Below are 17,364 nucleotides of genomic sequence, written 5' to 3'. Positions count from 1 at the left end.
TGGACAATTTATTGGATTTTATATTGATATACATTTATTTTTAAAATCAGTCTGAATGTGACTCGAAATTTCGGGATTAAAAACAGTTCAGACCGCACCGACATATGCAAAATTTCGTATAATATTTTAACCATGGCCACAATATGGGCTGTAATGCTAACATAAAGAATATGGGCTCCAAAAAAACCCGTAAGAATTAGCAAATAGGCTGTAAATTATTTGAAATAATGGCAGATGGGTTGTATGCTGTTTTCCACATATTTGAGGCTTTCGACATATGGCCTGTATACTGTTGGATGTCCACCCAACGACCGTCCTGCTTCTTCAATCTCTGCTCTTCCTGCTCCAGCCGCTCAAACAAGCGCCGGCAGGACTGCCTGCTCCCTCCTCCCCGCGGCCGGCTGTGCTGCCGCGCAGGCCTCACTGCCCCACCGTACTCCCATCGCTGACCTAGCCATCCCTCTACTCACCCACACCTGCTGTTATTCTCCGGCGACGGCAAACGAACCAGTAAACCCTCATACAGTCGTACTCCCCTCCGCATGGGAAACAAAAACAAAGGCCGAGTCTTCCCTGCCTCCGTGTCGTTCCCTTCCTAGACCTCGCCGTCGTCCACCGCCCTGGTGCTCTCGGCGTGGCATGGTCAGCATGGTCAACGACCGACATGCATCTGAAGTGGACTGTACGTGGAGAGGCTGACAGCTGGGTCCACGGCCGCACGCAAGGAAATGCCTCCTTATTATGCGCAAAATAATGATTTCCTCCACCTGACATCTGGGACCCACCGAAACGGCCTCTGTATTTCGTGGAAAAAACGTTACCGCTGCTGATAGCTCGGACCCACCAGCTATATCTTCGCACGCAAGGAAGTGCCTCCTTATTACGCACAAAAAAATGAATACTCCCCCTGCTAGCTGGGCCCCAGTATAGTGGGCCTACTAAGTTGACAGGGACGAAGGGCTTTGTCAACTTAGTCAATATGCACGATTCTAGCTCGACTGACCGTACGATGTCCATCCAACGGCCGTAGTGCTTCTTCAGCCTCTGGTCTTCTTGCTCCAGCCGCCCAAAGTAGCGCCAGTCGTGCCGCCTGCTCCTGCCTCCCGTGGCCGGTTTTGCTGCCGCGGGGGCCTCACCGCCCCCATGCTACTCCCACCGCTGGCCAGGCCATCCCTCAACTCCACTCACCCACACCCCCTATTATTCTGCGGCGACGGCAGCGCAGCCGAACCAGTGAACCATCGTACTCCTCTCCGCGTGGGCATCCACTGCCGTGTCTTCCCCGGCTCCGCGTTGTCCCCTTCCTAGGCCTCCCCGTCGTCCACCGCCGTGGTGCTGTCGGTGCAGCGTGGTCAATGTGCTCAACAACCGAATTCCATCGGACTGTACGTGGAGAGGCTGACAGCTGGGTCCACGGCAGCCACAAGGAAGTGCCTCCTTATTACGCGGAAAATAATTATTCCTCCACCTGACAGCAGGGACCCACTAGACGCCCATCAGTATATCACGAAAAAAATGTTTGCCCCTGACTGCTAGGACCCACCCGACCGGCCACCGTATTTTGCGAAAAAAACATTCCCCCTGCTGTCAGCTCGGACCCACCGGAAGTGCCTCCTTATTACGCACAAAAAAATGAATACCCCTGCTAGCTGGGACCCACCTTGGTGGGAGGCTGACTTGTGGGCCTACTAAGTTGACGGGGACGGAGGGCTTTGTCAACTTAGTCAATATGCACGATTCTAGCTCCAGTGACCGTACGATGTCCATCCAACGACCGTAGTGCTTCTTCAACCTCTGCTCTTCTTGCTCCAGCCGCCCAAACCAGCGCCGGTCGTGCCTCGTGCTCCTGCCTCCCGTGGCCGGCTGCAATGCGGCGGAGGCCTCCCCGCCCCCTACAACACCCACCACTGGCCAGGCCATCCCTCTACTCACCCACACCCCCTGTTATTCTGCGGCGACGGTAGCCTCACACCGCAGCGAACCAGTGAACCCTCATACTCCTCTACATGTGGGCACCCACTGTCGCGTCTTCCCCGGCTCTGTGTCGTCCCCTTCCTAGGCCTCGCCGTCGTCCACCGCCCTGGTGCTCTCGGCGCGGCGTGGTCAACGTGGTAAAGGAACGGCTTCCATCGGACGTGGACTGTACGTGGAGAGGTTGACAGCTGGGTCCACGGCCGCAGCAAGGAAGTGCTTCCTTATTACGTGCAAAATAATTATTCCTCCACCTAACAGCGGGGACCCACCGGACGGGCCACCGTATTTCGCGAAAAAAACGTTTGCCCCTGACTGCTGGGACCCACCAGCTACATCTTCGCACGCAAAGAAGTGCCTGATAGTCGGGACCCACCTGGTCGAAGCGTACGTAGCGTTGTCATTCTGGTCACGAACGTGTACATACATATATACTGGTGGATGTAGAGGCGCGCACGTGTCATAGTAGAGGCGCACACATAGCATGTACATGTAGGTACAGTGGCCAGGATGCAAGAAAGAAAATACGGCCACGTATGTGTACATACGGGCGGGGTCTCGAACGCCTTCTCGTGCATACGTACGGCCAGGGCTCGTGTACATGGCTGGGAAGGAACGGAGAAACATCATCGTCATCGTGTTCATGGGGAGGCAACGGAATGCGTCGTGTTCATGGGGAGGCAACGGAATGCGTCGTGTTCATCGGGAGGGCTTGGACGGAATAGGCGATGGAAACGAGGCCTGGCGTACCGCAGAACGGAGGAAACGGCCTTCTGTTCGGCCTGCCATGTTTGAAACGGGATCCGGTTCATCGGGAGGGGTGTGGCGTACCGCAAAATGGAGGAAATGGACCTCCTACGGTCGAAACGGGGGTCCTGTTGATCGGGAGGGGTGTGGCGTACCGCAAAACGGAGGAAACAGACTTGTGTTGGAGCGCTACAGTCGAAACGGGGGTCCTGTTCATCGGGAGGGGTGTGGCGTACCGCAAAACGGGACTCCACGGGATACTGTTCATCTCCACCGTCGACCCCCTCCAGCCTCCACGAGCTACTGTTCATCCACCATCGACCTCCTCCAGCCTCCACCTGCGATTGTTCATCCACGGGCTCCTGTTCATCCAGCCTCCACCGCGCGCTACTCCACCGGCTACTGTTCAACCAGCCCTCTCCACGGGATCCTGTTCAACCACCCCTCCACGGGCTACTGTTCATCCTGCCCTCCATCATCTACTGTTCATCCTGCCCTCCACGGGGTGGTCCTGTTCATCCAGCCCTCCACGGGGTCCTGTTCATCCAGCCCCAACCGGCTCGATCGATCGGGGTCATGTTCATCTAGAGGCAACACCATGGGGTCCTGTTCATCCACCCCCACCGGGAACTGTTCATCCAGAGGCAACGCTCACTGTTCATCCAGAGGCAGCATCGATCGGCTTCAGTTAGCAGCAGTAGTGAAGGAATCGCTCGATTGGGTTTAGTTAACAGCCATCGATCAATCGCTCGGGTTCAGTAACGCGTAGCCTGCAGTGCGATCGCTCGGGTTCAGTTAGAGCCCAACACCTCGCTCGGGTTCAGTTAGAGCCAACGCCTCGCACACACGTGCGTACGTGTACGAGAGAAGTGCGCATCGCTCGGCCCCCGACCTCCCACCGTAACCGGGAACTCCCTGATCTCCTCCCCCTCGCTTCTACCACGGTTTTTTCCATCATGGACGGCCCAAAGAATGTCATGCAGCCGCGTCTTCGGCCTGCCCAGGACGAAAAGCCCATTGTCTGTCATGATTTTTTGTCATAGAAGTAGGAGCCCACCACATCTATGATGATACCGGGTTTTGTCACAATTATCGTCATAGAAGTGTAATATGTATGACAGGAAAAAAATTCGTTCGGCCCAAAATGTCACGGATGTGTCTTTTTTTGTAGTGCACGTACCCTCAAACGATCAGATATGGAGCCAAAACCCTAATTCCACCGCCGTAACTTTCTGTATCCACGAGATCCCATCTTGGGGCCTGTTCCGGAGCTCCGCCGGAGGGGGCATCGATCATGGAGGGCTTCTACATCAACACCATAGCCCCTCCAATGAAGTGTGAGTAGTTTACCTCAGACCTACGGGTCCATAGTTAGTAGCTAGATGGCTTCTTCTCTCTTTTTGGATCTCAATACAATGTTCTCCCCCTCTCTTGTGGAGATCTATTCAATGTAATCTTCTTTTTGCGGTGTGTTTGTCGAGATCGATGAATTGTGGGTTTATGATCAAGTCTATCTATGAATAATATTTGAATCTTCTCTGAATTCTTTTATGTACGATTGGTTATCTTTGCAAGTCTCTTCGAATTATCCATTTGGTTTGGCCTACTAGATTGATCTTTCTTGCAATGGGAGAAGTGCTTAGCTTTGGGTTCAATCTTGCGGTGTCCTTTCCCGGTGACAGTAAGGGTAGCAAGGCACGTATTGTATTGTTGCCATCGAGGATAACAAGATGGGGTTTTCTTCATATTGCATGAGTCTATCCCTCTACATCATGTCATCTTGCTTAAGGCGTTACTCTGTTTTTAACTTAATACTCTAAATGCATGCTGGATAGCGGTCGATGAGTGGAGTAATAGTAGTAGATGCAGGCAGGAGTCGGTCTACTTCTCTCGGATGTGATGCCTATATACATGATCATACCTAGATATTCTCATAACTATGCTCAATTCTGTCAATTGCTCAACAGTAATTTGTTCACCCACCGTAGAATACTTATGCTCTCGAGAGAAGCCACTAGTGAAATCTATGGCCCCCGGGTCTATCTTTATCATATCAATCTCCTACTACTTAGTTATTTACTTTGCCATTTACTTTGCCTTTATTTCACTTTGCATCTTTATCATAAAAATACCAAAAATATTATCTTATCATATCTATCAAATCTCACTCTCGTAAGTGGCCCTATAGGGATTGACAACCCCTATTTGTGTTGGTTGCGAGGATTTATTTGTTTTGTGCAGGTGCAAGGGACTCGCGCGTAGCCTCCTACTGGATTGATACCTTGGTTCTCAAAAACTGAGGGAAATACTTACGCTACTTTACTGCATCATCCCTTCCTCTTTGGGGAAAACCAACGCAGTGCTAAAAGAGGTAGCAGGGGAGTTGATACGTCCATTTTGCATCATGCTTTTATATCGATATTTATTGCATTATGGGCTGTTATTACACATTATGTCACAATACTTATGCCTATTCTCTCTTATTTTACAAGGTTTGCATGAAGAGGGGGAATGCCGGCAGCTGGAATTCTGGGCTGGAAAAGGAGCAAATATTAGAGACCTATTCTGCACATCTCCAAAAGTCCTGAAACTTCACGGGAGCATGTTTCAGAATATATATAAAAAATTGGGCGAAAGAAGTGCCAGAGGGGGGCCACCCACCGTCCACGAGGGTGGGGGCCGCGCCCTACCCCCTGGGTGCGCCCCCTACCTCATGGCCCTCTGCATCACCAAGATCAATCTATGGAGAGACTAGCAACGAGAGAGAGGGCAGTGTATCTTCATACCCTTGAAGATTGCAAAACGGAAGTGTTACAAGAACGCGAATGAAGGAGTCGTACTCGCAGCGATTAAGATCGCGGTTGATTCCGATCTAAGCGCCGAACAATGGCGCCTCCGCGTTCAACACACGTACAGCCCAGGGATGTCTCCTCCTCCTTGATCCATCAAGGGGGAGGAGAAGTTGGGGAAGAACTTTGGCAGCATGACGGCGTGGTGGTGGAGTTAGCAGTTCTCCGGCAGGGCTTCGCCAAGCACTACTATGGAGGAGGAGGTGTTGGGGAGGAAGAGTGCTGCGCCAGGGGAAGGGTGTGGCAGCCCTCCCACCTCCCCTCTATTTATAGGGGCAAGGGAGAGGGGGTCGGCCCCCTCCAGATGGATCTAGAGGGGGCGGCGACCAAGGGGAGGTGGCTTGCCCCCCAAGCCAAGGGGGGCGCCCCCTTTAGGGTTTCCCCTAAACCCTAGGTGCGTGGGCCCTAGGGGGATGGCGCCCAGCCCACCTAGGGGCTGGTTCCCCTCCATATTCAGCCCATAGGGCCCTCCGGGGCAGGTGGACCCTCCCTGTGGACCCCCGGAACCCTTTCGGTGGTCCCGGTACAATACCGATAAACCCCCGAACACTTCCGGCGACCGAATAAGGACTTCCCATATATAAATCTTTATCTACGGACCATTCCGGAACTCCTCGTCTGAGATCTCATCCGGGACTCCGAACAACATTCGATAACCGCATACTAATTCCCATAACAACTCTAGTGTCACCGAACCTTAAGTGTGTAGACCCTACGGGTTCGGGAACCATGCACACATGACTGAGACATCTCTCCGGCCAATAACCAACAGCAGGATCTGGATACCCATGTTGGCTCCCACATGTTCCATGATGATCTCATCAGATGAACCACGATGTCGAGGATTCAATCAATCCCGTATGCAATTCCCTTTGTCAATTGGTATGTTACTTGCCCGAGATTCGATCGTCGGTATCCCAATACCTCGTTCAATCTCGTTACCGGCAAGTCACTTTAGTCATTCCGCAATGCATGATCCTGTGACTAACTTCTTAGACACAATGAGCTCATTATGATGATGCATTACCAAGTGGGCCTAGAGATACCTCTCCGCCATACGGAGTGACAAATCCCAGTCTCGATTCGTGCCAACCCAACAGACACTTTTGGAGATACTCGTAGTGCACCTTTATAGCCACCCAGTTACGTTGTGACATTTGGATCACCCAAAGCATCCCTACGGTATCTGGGAGTTGCACAATCTCATGGTCTAAGGAAATGATACTTGACATTAGAAAATCTTTAGCAGACAAACTACATGATCTTGTGCTATGCTTAGGATTGGGTCTTGTCCATCACATCATTCTCCTAATGATGTGATCCTGTTATCAATGACATCCAATGTCCATGGTCAGGAAACCATAACCATCTATTGATCAACGGGCTAGTCAACTAGAGGCTCACTAAGGACATGTTGTGGTCTATGTATTCACACATCTATTACGATTTCCGGATAACACAATTATAGCATGAACAATAGACAATTATCATGAACAAGAAAATATAATAATAACCATTTTATCATTGCCTCTAGGGCATATTTCCAATAGTCTCCCACTTGCACTAGAGCCAATAATCTAGTTACATTGTGATGAATCGAACACCCATAGAGTTCTGGTGTTGATCATGTTTTGCTCGTGGAAGAGGTTTAGTCAACAGATCTGCGACATTCAGGTCCGTATGCACTTTACAAATATCTATGTATCCATCTTGAACATTTTCACAAATGGAGTTCAAGCGACGCTTGATATGCCTGGTCTTCTTGTGAAACCTGGGCTCCTTGGCAAGGGCAATGGCTCTAGTGTTGTCACAGAAGAGAGTCATCGGGCCCGATGCAATGGGAATAACTCCTAGGTCGGTAATGAACTCCTTCATCCAGATTGCTTCATGTGCTGCCTCCGAGGCTGCCATGTACTCCTCTTCACATGTAGATCCTGCCACGATGCTTTGCTTGCAACTACACCAGCTGACTGCCCCACCATTCAAAATATACATGTATCCGGTTTGTGACTTGGAGTCATCCAAATCTGTGTCGAAGCTAGCATCGAAGCTGAGTGCCCCACCATTCAAAATATACATGTATCCGGTTTGTGACTTGGAGTCATCCAGATCTGTGTCGAAGCTAGCATCGACGTAACCCTTTACGACGAGCTCTTTGTCACCTCCATAAACGAGAGACATATCCTTAGTCCTTTTCAGGTACTTCAGGACGTTCTTGACCGTTGTCCAGTGTTCCATGCCGGGATTAGTTTGGTACCTTCCTACCAAATTTACGGCATAGTTCACATCAAGTCTGGTACACAGCATGGCATACATAATAGACCCTATGGCTGAGGCATAGGGTATGACACTCATCTTTTCTCTATCTTCTGCCGTGGTTGGGCATTGAGCCGTGCTCAATCTCACACCTTGCAAGGCAAGAAACCCTTCTTGGACTGATCCATATTGAACTTCTTCAATGTCTTGTCAAGGTATGTGCTTTGTGAAAGACCAATGAGGCGTCTCGATCTATCTCTATAGATCTTGATGCCTAATATGTAAGCAGCTTCTCCAAGGTCCTTCATTGAAAAACACTTATTAAAGTAGGCATTTATGCTTTCCAAGAATTCTATATCATTTCCCATCAATAGTATGTCATCCACATATAATATGAGAAATGCCACAGAGCTCCCACTCACTTTCTTGTAAACACATGCTTCTCCATAAGTCTGTGTAAACCCAAATGCTTTGATCATCTCATCAAAATGAATGTTCCAACTCCGAGATGCTTGCAACAGCCCATAAATTGAGCGCTGGAGCTTGCACACCTTGTCAGCATTCTTAGGATCGACAAAACCTTCCGGCTGCATCATATACAATTCTTCCTTAAGGAAACCATTAAGGAATGCTGTCTTGACGTACATCTGCCATATCTCATAATCATAGAATGCGGCAATTGCTAACATGATTCGGACGGACTTCAGCTTCGCTACGGGTGATAAGGTCTCATTGTAGTCAACCCCTTGAACTTGTCGGTAACCCTTAGCAACAAGTCGAGCCTTATAGATGGTCACATTACCATCCACGCATGTCTTCTTCTTAAAGATCCATTTATTTTCTATGGCTCGTCGATCATCGGGCAAGTCAGTCAAAGTCCACACTTCGTTTTCATACATGGATCCTATCTCGGATTTCATGGCTTCAAGCCATTTGTTGGAATCCGGGCCCGCCATCGCTTCTTCATAGTTCAAAGGTTCAACATTGTCTAACAAAATGATTTCCAGGACAGGTTTGTCATACCACTCTGGTGCGGAACGTGTCCTCGTGGACCTACGAAGTTCAGTAGTACCTTGATCTGAAGTTTCATCATCATTATCATTAACTCCCTCTCCAATCGGTGCAGGCACCACAGAAACATTTTCTTGAGTTGCGCTACTTTCCAGTTCAAGAGGCAATACCTCATCAAGTTCTACTTTCCCCCCACTTACTTCTTTCGAGACAAACTCTTTCTCTAGAAAGGATCCATTCTTGGCAACAAAGATCTTGCCTTCGGATCTGAGGTAGAAGGTATACCCAATAGTTTCCTTAGGGTATCCTATGAAGATGCATTTTTCCGACTTGGGTTCGAGCTTTTCAGGTTGAAGTTTCTTGACATAAGCATCGCATCCCCAAACTTTCAGAAATGACAGCTTAGGTTTCTTTCCAAACCATAATTCATACGGTGTCGTCTCAACGGATTTCGACGGAGCCCTATTTAAAGTGAATGCGGCAGTCTCTAAAGCATAACCCCAAAATGATAGTGGTGGATAGGTAAGAGACATCATAGATCGCACCATATCCAATAGAGTGCGATTACGACGTTCGGACACACCATTACACTGAGGTGTTCCAGGCGGCATGAGTTGTGAAACAATTCCACATTTCCTTAAGTGCGTGCCAAATTCGTGACTCAAATATTCTCCCCCACGATCTGATCGTAAGAACTTTATTTTCCTGTCACGTTGATTCTCTACCTCATTCTGAATTTCCTTGAACTTTTCAAAGGTCTCAGACTTGCGTTTCATTAAGTAGACATACCCATATCTACTCAAGTCATCAGTGAGGGTGAGAACATAACGATAGCCACCGCGAGCCCCAACGCACATTGGACCGCACACATCAGTATGTATGATTTCCAATAAGTTGGTTGCTCGCTCCATTGTTTCGGAGAATGGAGTCTTGGTCATTTTTGCCCATGAGGCATGGTTCACACATGTCAAATGATTCATAATCAAGAGACTCCAAAAGTCCATCTACATGGAGTTTCTTCATGCGTTTGACACCAATGTGACCAAGGCGGCAGTGCCACAAGTATGTGGGACTATCATTATCAACCTTACACTTCTTGGCATTCACACTGTGAATATGTGTAACATTACGTTCGAGATTCAATAACAATAAACCATTGACCAGCGGGGCATGACCATAAAACATATCTCTCATATAAATAGAACAACCATTATTCTCAGATTTAAATGAGTAGCCATCTCGCATTAAACGAGATCCAGATACAATGTTCATGCTCAAAGCTGGCACTAAATAACAATTATTGAGGTTTAAAACTAATCTCGTTGGTAAATGTAGAGGTAGCATGCCGACGGCGATCACATCAACCTTGGAACCATTCCCGACGCGCATCGTCACCTCATCCTTCGCTAGCCTCCGCTTATTTTGTAGCTCCTGTTTTGAGTTACAAATATGAGAAACTGCACCGGTATCAAACACCCAGGAGCTACTACGAGTGCTGGTAAGGTACACATCAATTAACATGTATATCATATATACCTTTGGTATTGTCGGCCTTCTTATCCGCTAAGTACTTGGGGCAGTTCCGCTTCCATTGACCGTTTCCCTTGCAATAAAAGCACTCAGTCTCAGGCTTGGGTCCATGCTTTGACTTCTTCCCGGCAACTGGCTTACCAGGCACGGCAACTCCCTTGCTGTCCTTCTTGAAGTTCTTCTTACCCTTGCCTTTCTTGAAACTAGTGGTTTTATTGACCATCAACACTTGATGTTCCTTTTTGATCTCCACCTCCACTGATTTCAGCATTGAATATACCTCGGGAATGGTTTTCTCCATCCCCTGCATATTGAAATTCATCACAAAGCTCTTGTAGCTAGGTGGGAGCAACTGAAGGATTCTGTCAATGACTGCGTCATCCGGGAGATTGACTCCCAGCTGAGACAAGCAGTTGTGCAACCCAGACATTTTGAGTATGTGCTCGCTGATAGAAATATTCTCCTCCATCTTACAACTGTAGAACTTGTCGGAGAATTCATATCTCTTGACCTGGGCATGAGCTTGGAAAACCATTTTCAGCTCTTGGAACATCTCATATGCTCTGTGTTGCTCAAAATGCTTTTGGAGCCCCGGTTCTAAGCTGTAGAGCATGTCGCACTGAACCAAGGAGTAATCATCACTACACGACTGCCAGGCGTTCATAACGTCTTGAGTTGCTGGGAGAATGGGCGCTTCACCTAGCGGTGCTTCAAGGACATATGCTTTCTTGGCAGCTTTGAGGATGATACTCAAGTTACGGACCCAGTCTGTGTAGTTTCTACCATCCTCTTTCAGCTTGGTTTTCTCTAGGAATGTGTTGAAGTTTAGGGCAACATTAGCATGGGCCATTTGATCTACAAGACATATTGTAAAGGTATTTAGACTAAGTTCATGATAATTAAGTTCATCTAATCAAATTATTTAATGAACTCCCACTCAGATAGACATCCCTCTAGTCATCCAAGTGATCCATGATCCGAATCGACTAGGCCGTGTCCGATCATCACGTGAAACGGACTAGTCATCATCGGTGAACATCTCCATGTTGATCGTATCTACTATACGACTCATGTTCGACCTTTCAGTCTCTTGTGTTCCGAGGCCATGTATGTACATGCTAGGCTCGTCAAGTCAACCTAAGTGTTTTGCATGTGTAAATCTGGCTTACACCCTTTGTATTCGAATGTTAGAATCTATCACACCCGATCATCACGTGGTGCTTCGAAACAACGAACCTTCGCAATGGTGCATAGTTAGGGGGAACACTTTCTTGAAATTTTAGCGAGGGATCATCATATTTATGCTACCGTCGTTCTAAGCAAATAAGATGTATAAACATGATAAACATCACATGCAATCAAATAGTGACATGATATGGACAATATCATTTTGCTCCTTTCGATCTCCATCTTCGGGGCGCCATGATCATCATCATCACCGGCATGACACCATGATCTCCATCATCGTGTCTTCATGAAGTTGCCTCGCCAACTATTACTTCTGCTACTATGGCTAACGGTTAGCAATAAAGTAAAGTAATTACATGTCGTTTTTCATTGACACGCAGGTCATATAATAAATTAAGAGAACTCCTATGGCTCTTGCCGGTTGTAAAACTCATCGACATGCAAGTCATGATTCCTATTACAAGAACATGATCAATCTCATACATCACATATATCATTCATCACATCCTTTTGGCCATATCACATCACACGGCATATGCTGCAAGAACAAGTTAGACGTCCTCTAAATGTTGTTGCAAGTTTTTTACGTGGCTGCTATAGGTTTCTAGCAAGAATGTTTCTTACCTACACCAAAACCACAACATGATATGCCAATTTCAATTTACCCTTCATAAGGACCCTTTTCATCGAATCTGATCCGACTAAAGTGGGAGAGACAGACACCCGCTAGCCACCTTATGCAACTAGTGCATGTCAGTCGGTGGAACCAGTCTCACGTAAGCATACGTGTAAGGTCGGTCCGGGCCGCTTCATCCCACGATGCCGCAGAATAAAGATAAGACTAGTAACGGCAAGTAAATTGACAAAATTGACGCCCACAACATCTTGTGTTCTACTCGTGCATAGAAACTATGCATACACCTAGCTCATGATGCCACTGTTGGGGATAGTTGCAGAAATTAAAAAAATTATACGCATCACCAAGATCAATCTATAGAGAGACTAGCAACAAGAGAGAGGGGAGTGTATCTTCATACCCTTGAAGATCACGAAACGGAAGCGTTACAAGAATGCAGATGAAGTAGTCATACTCGCAGTGATTCAGATTGCGGTTGATTCCGATCTAAGCACCGAACAACGACGCCCCTACGTTCAACACACGTACAGCCCAGGGACGTCTCCTCCTTCTTGATCCAGCAAGGGGGAAGAAGAAGTTGGGGAAGAACTCTGGCAGCACGACGGCGTGGTGGTGGAGTTTGCAGTTCTCCGGCAGGGCTTCGCCAAGCACTACTATGGAGGAGGAGGTGTTGGGGAGGGAGAGGGCTCCGCCAGGGGAAGGGTTCGGCAGGCCTCCCACCTCCCCTCTATTTATAGGGGCAAGGGAGAGGGGGCCAGCCCCCTCCAGATGGATCTAGAGGGGAGGCGGTGTAGCGACCAGACCTCAAACAGTCTGATCTCTATGCTCAGGTGTCATCCCTGGATCAGTAATGATGACACCACACAGTACTCGGAGGATTTATAACAGAGTAGCAATCACACACTTATTACATCGAGTGTCTCAATAGAGAACTTATTACAATAAAATATGGCTTAAGGCCATCTAATAACGGTAACAACAGAAGGCTTGGAAGATAAGTGAGTCCATCAACTCCAACGGCATCACTGAGTATAGAACCACGACCTAAAAACTCCTTAATCGTCGTCTGAAAAGTCTGCAACATTAACGTTGCAGCCCGAAACGGGTCAGCACATGGAATATGCTGGCAAGGTAACACATAGAGAGTAATGGAATGAAACAGCTATACTATATGCATATTTGGCTGGTGGAAAGCTCTATGGTTACAGTTTTGCATAAAGCCAATTTTTCCGTACTGCAAAGGAATAAATTTATTTAACTATCATGGTAGTTGTTAAACATTGAGAATGGTTAACAGCATTCTCAATCCCAATTAAGCATCATCATTAACAAAACCCAACAAAATTAATTTAGAGTAACATGTTGAGATTCACATGATAATCCAGGTACTAGATACTCAAGATGTCCATAACCGGGGACTCGGCTAACCATGATTAGTTTAATACACTCTGCAGAGGTTTGCGCACTTTTCCCCACAAGACTCGATCGCCTCCGTTTGGTTTCTCGCACTACACGGTGTTTGAGAAGACTGATGACCGAGACATAGTCTTTCAAAAGTGCTAGCACCTTACGATCGGGTAGACCGTACCACCTACATCCCCTACATCTCCTAGTCTACCACTGTAAGAGTTCACACGACTTAGTCAACTATACTAGAGCCCATAATAGCTTGTGGCTGCACACGGAAGTTTCTAGCATGAATAATCTCATGATCCCTTTGAGCCTGGGTGGTGATCCAAAAGAAAACAGGCAAGTCCTGGATTACCCAGGTGCCTCAATCCACCCAGATGTTGTTTATGTTGCCACCTTAGATAAACCATTAATTAACAATACTCACATATGTCATGGATATCACTCACCCCATCCACGTCTACTAGCATAGCATGGCAATAAGCATACGTAGAAGTAACTCCCAAAGGTTTGATAGTAAACAGGTACTAGGTACTACCTCAACTACTTCCCATCCCACAATTTAATTAGATCCTAATCATGCAATGTTTGAGGATTGATCTAATGCAATAAAACTGGGTAGCAGAAAAGGTATGATCAAAGTGTTACTTGCCTTGCTGATGATCCGCGAAACCTAGCGATTCGAAGTAACAGGCGGCGCACTCCGGGTATTCTATCGCAGACAAACAAACAAGAATATAATAAGTACTCATCTAATGCACGGGTAAAAGTCAAATAAGAGATCTAACCAGAAGGTTCAACTTAAGAACTCCGGTTTGCAAAAGAATCAAATCGAACGAAGTAACGAAAGTCAAACAGCGAAAGAAAACAACTTCGTTCTACTAATCTGGATCTAAGGCAATTTTTACAGTAAAAAAACTTGTTTAAGTTGGTTAAATGGATAGAGGGTTTCGAGACGAAACTCCAGGCGCTTGAATCGCCCGATTCCGATAAACGAGCAAAAAGTTATACTAAAACGAAAATCGGATCAGGAATCACGATCAAAAAAATCACGGATTTAAATCCGAGAAAAAGAAAAACGACAAACGTTCGTTAGAACGAACGAACGGACGAACACTCGCTAATTAAATAAATCGGAAAAACCGATCTATTAAAAAACGAATCTAAAAAAACCGACAAAAAACCGATGGTTTTTCGAAAAAAAATAAAAAACAGGCATGGAAATCGAGGCGACCTCGGGCGTCGAGTCGGCGGCGGCGGCGGCGTCCGCCGGCGGCGGCGGCGGCGGCGGCGTCCGCCGCCGCCGGCGGGCTGGCTGGCTGGCTGGGCTCCCTCCCCCCGGCTTATAAAGCCTAGCGGGCCGGGAGTCCGGGTTGGACACGGCCCCTAGGTCGGTTCATTTTTTATATATAAATAATTACGCGCGGAAGAAAAACAAAAAGAAATACTAAACGGACTCCAAAATCCCGAAATAAATTTTCCCGGGCTTCTAAAATCAAGCCGCACAAGGTGACCATTTATTTGGGGCCTAAATGCAATTTTGAAAACGCACATTTTTCCTAAATTCAAATAAAATAACGAAAAACTCCGAAATAAAATCTTATTTGATTTTTTATTAAATCCTCAATATTTCTTTATTTTGGGAAAGTCATTTTATTCCTTCTCTCATATTTTTGTAACAGAAATAATTGATGATAATATAAATAAAATCAAATGATCCTATTCTCAAAATTTGAGAAAACTCAAATATGAAAATAACGAAATCCCCAACTTTCTCCGTGGGTCCTTGAGTTGCAGGGAATTTCTAGGATCAAAACCAAAAGCAAATAAAATATGATATGCATTGATGATCTAATGTATAACATTCCAAATTGAGAATTTGGGATGTTACAAACCTACCCCCCTTAAGATGAATCTCGCCCTTGAGATTCGGGTTGACTAGAAAATAGGTGAGGGTGGTCCTTCAGCAAATCTTCCTCTCGTTCCCAGGTGGCTTCATCCTCCGTGTGGTGGCTCCACTGAACTTTGCAAAACTTGATAACCTTGCTGCGAGTGACTCGACTGGCAAACTCAAGAATCTTAACTGGTTTCTCCTCATAGGTCAAATCGTTATCCAACTGAATTGTTTCCAATGGCACTGTGTCTCTCAAGGGTATGTCAGCCATCTCCGCGTGGCACTTCTTCAACTGAGAAACGTGGGGGGGGAGCGGCGGAGGTTCGTGAAGATGGAGTAGTAGCAACCAGCGAGGGGGAACGAACTGCCCCTGTTTCCTCTGCTTATAAAGAGGGACGGGGCGGACGTTTCGCCCTTCCGAATAAAGAACCACCCATGATCTCTCCCACGACGCCGCATTCAACGCGTGCCGTTAGGGGAGAGCGCGGTGGATACGGAGCGAGATTCGGCGTGGCCCAGTCCGCGTGTGCCCGTGCCCTGTCTTGGGCCTGGCCCAACAGCGCTCGGCACCGTGTCTGGCCCAGGCCCGGGGGCTCCTGTCGGTGTACTAGAATAGGGATACCCTAGTACCCCGAACTTGTGCACGGGCAGTTGCAGCACCCCGCGGCAAGGCTTGTCGGGCGAACGCCAAGATCCTCCGTGGTTCCCTTGGAGCCATTCAAGAACAAAGTATTTAAGCTCAGGAGACAAGGCCCCGGCAAGAGGAGCTTGCCGGGAAGGCCAACCAAGGCACTCCAAGGAACTTGCCGCGACGCGCCACGCGCTCCGGCAAGGCAACAAGGCCCCGGCAAGAGGAGCTTGCCGGGAAGACCAACCAAGGTACCTCGAGGCCCGGTGAGCGACAAGCTTCCGGACCCGACAAGATAACAGCAGCGGCAAGGCGCTTGCCATGGCAGGCGGCCACTCTGTGCCCACGCTCCAGCGCATCCACCAACATGTCGCTCTGGGGGCCTCTCCAGGCGCGCGTGGCGGGAGGCTGTGCAGCCAGCGGTGCGCAGTGGCATGCGAAGCTGACAAGATCGCCATCGTGGCGAACGGTGGCGCCCCTAACGGTCCTTTTCTGCACTGTTTGGGCGACTCAGACGGGCATTTAGTGCCCTTGTCCCCTGCCGTCAGGGTTAGGTAGGGTGCACTGTACAAGTAACTGTACCAACCACCTCACTTTTTACATTTGTACCCTTCTCTGCGTTGCCACCTGTCGGTGACCCCTTTAGCGTATAAAAGGAGGCCCATGTGCAACGTAGAGGAGGTTCGACTAGTTTGGAACCCAGAAAAACACTATGCTCTCTCTCTCTGGAGCAAGAACACAAGATAATCAAACAAGCAGCAGTAGGAGTGTTATCTCTCCGGAGAGCTCCGAAGCTGGGTAAACTGCTCGTGTGCTTCACCTTGATCTGCTCTTCGTGTGATCTCCGCCCCCCGCCGAACCGAAAGGGGCTCGGTCCGCCGGCCCCATAGGTGTTCGTGGATCAGTTTCCCTGACATCTTTGGCGCGCCAGGTAGGGGGCGTCGAGATTGTGTGAACCTGATCCGCATTCACACGAGCTAGATCTTCATTCCCTTCATCAACATGCCACCGAAGAAGAAGACTTCGGCGGCAGCCGCTCCGTCCATGTCACTTCCGCCACTGTTGGAGCAAACGGGTGGTGGAATGGACGCCGGCGGAAGAATGGACATCGACGAGGAAGCTTATGATGCTGCCAGGTCCAAGGACAAGGCTGCACAAACCTCGGCGACTGTACATGTTCCGCGCCACTCTCAGGAGGCGCAAGACCAACAGCGTCATGGCACTCGCAGTGCCATACGCATGA

This window comes from Triticum aestivum, chromosome 2A (genome assembly GCF_018294505.1).
Source record: "Triticum aestivum cultivar Chinese Spring chromosome 2A, IWGSC CS RefSeq v2.1, whole genome shotgun sequence".
Lineage (NCBI taxonomy): Eukaryota > Viridiplantae > Streptophyta > Magnoliopsida > Poales > Poaceae > Triticum > Triticum aestivum.
Note: the sequence above shows the minus strand (reverse complement) of the source record.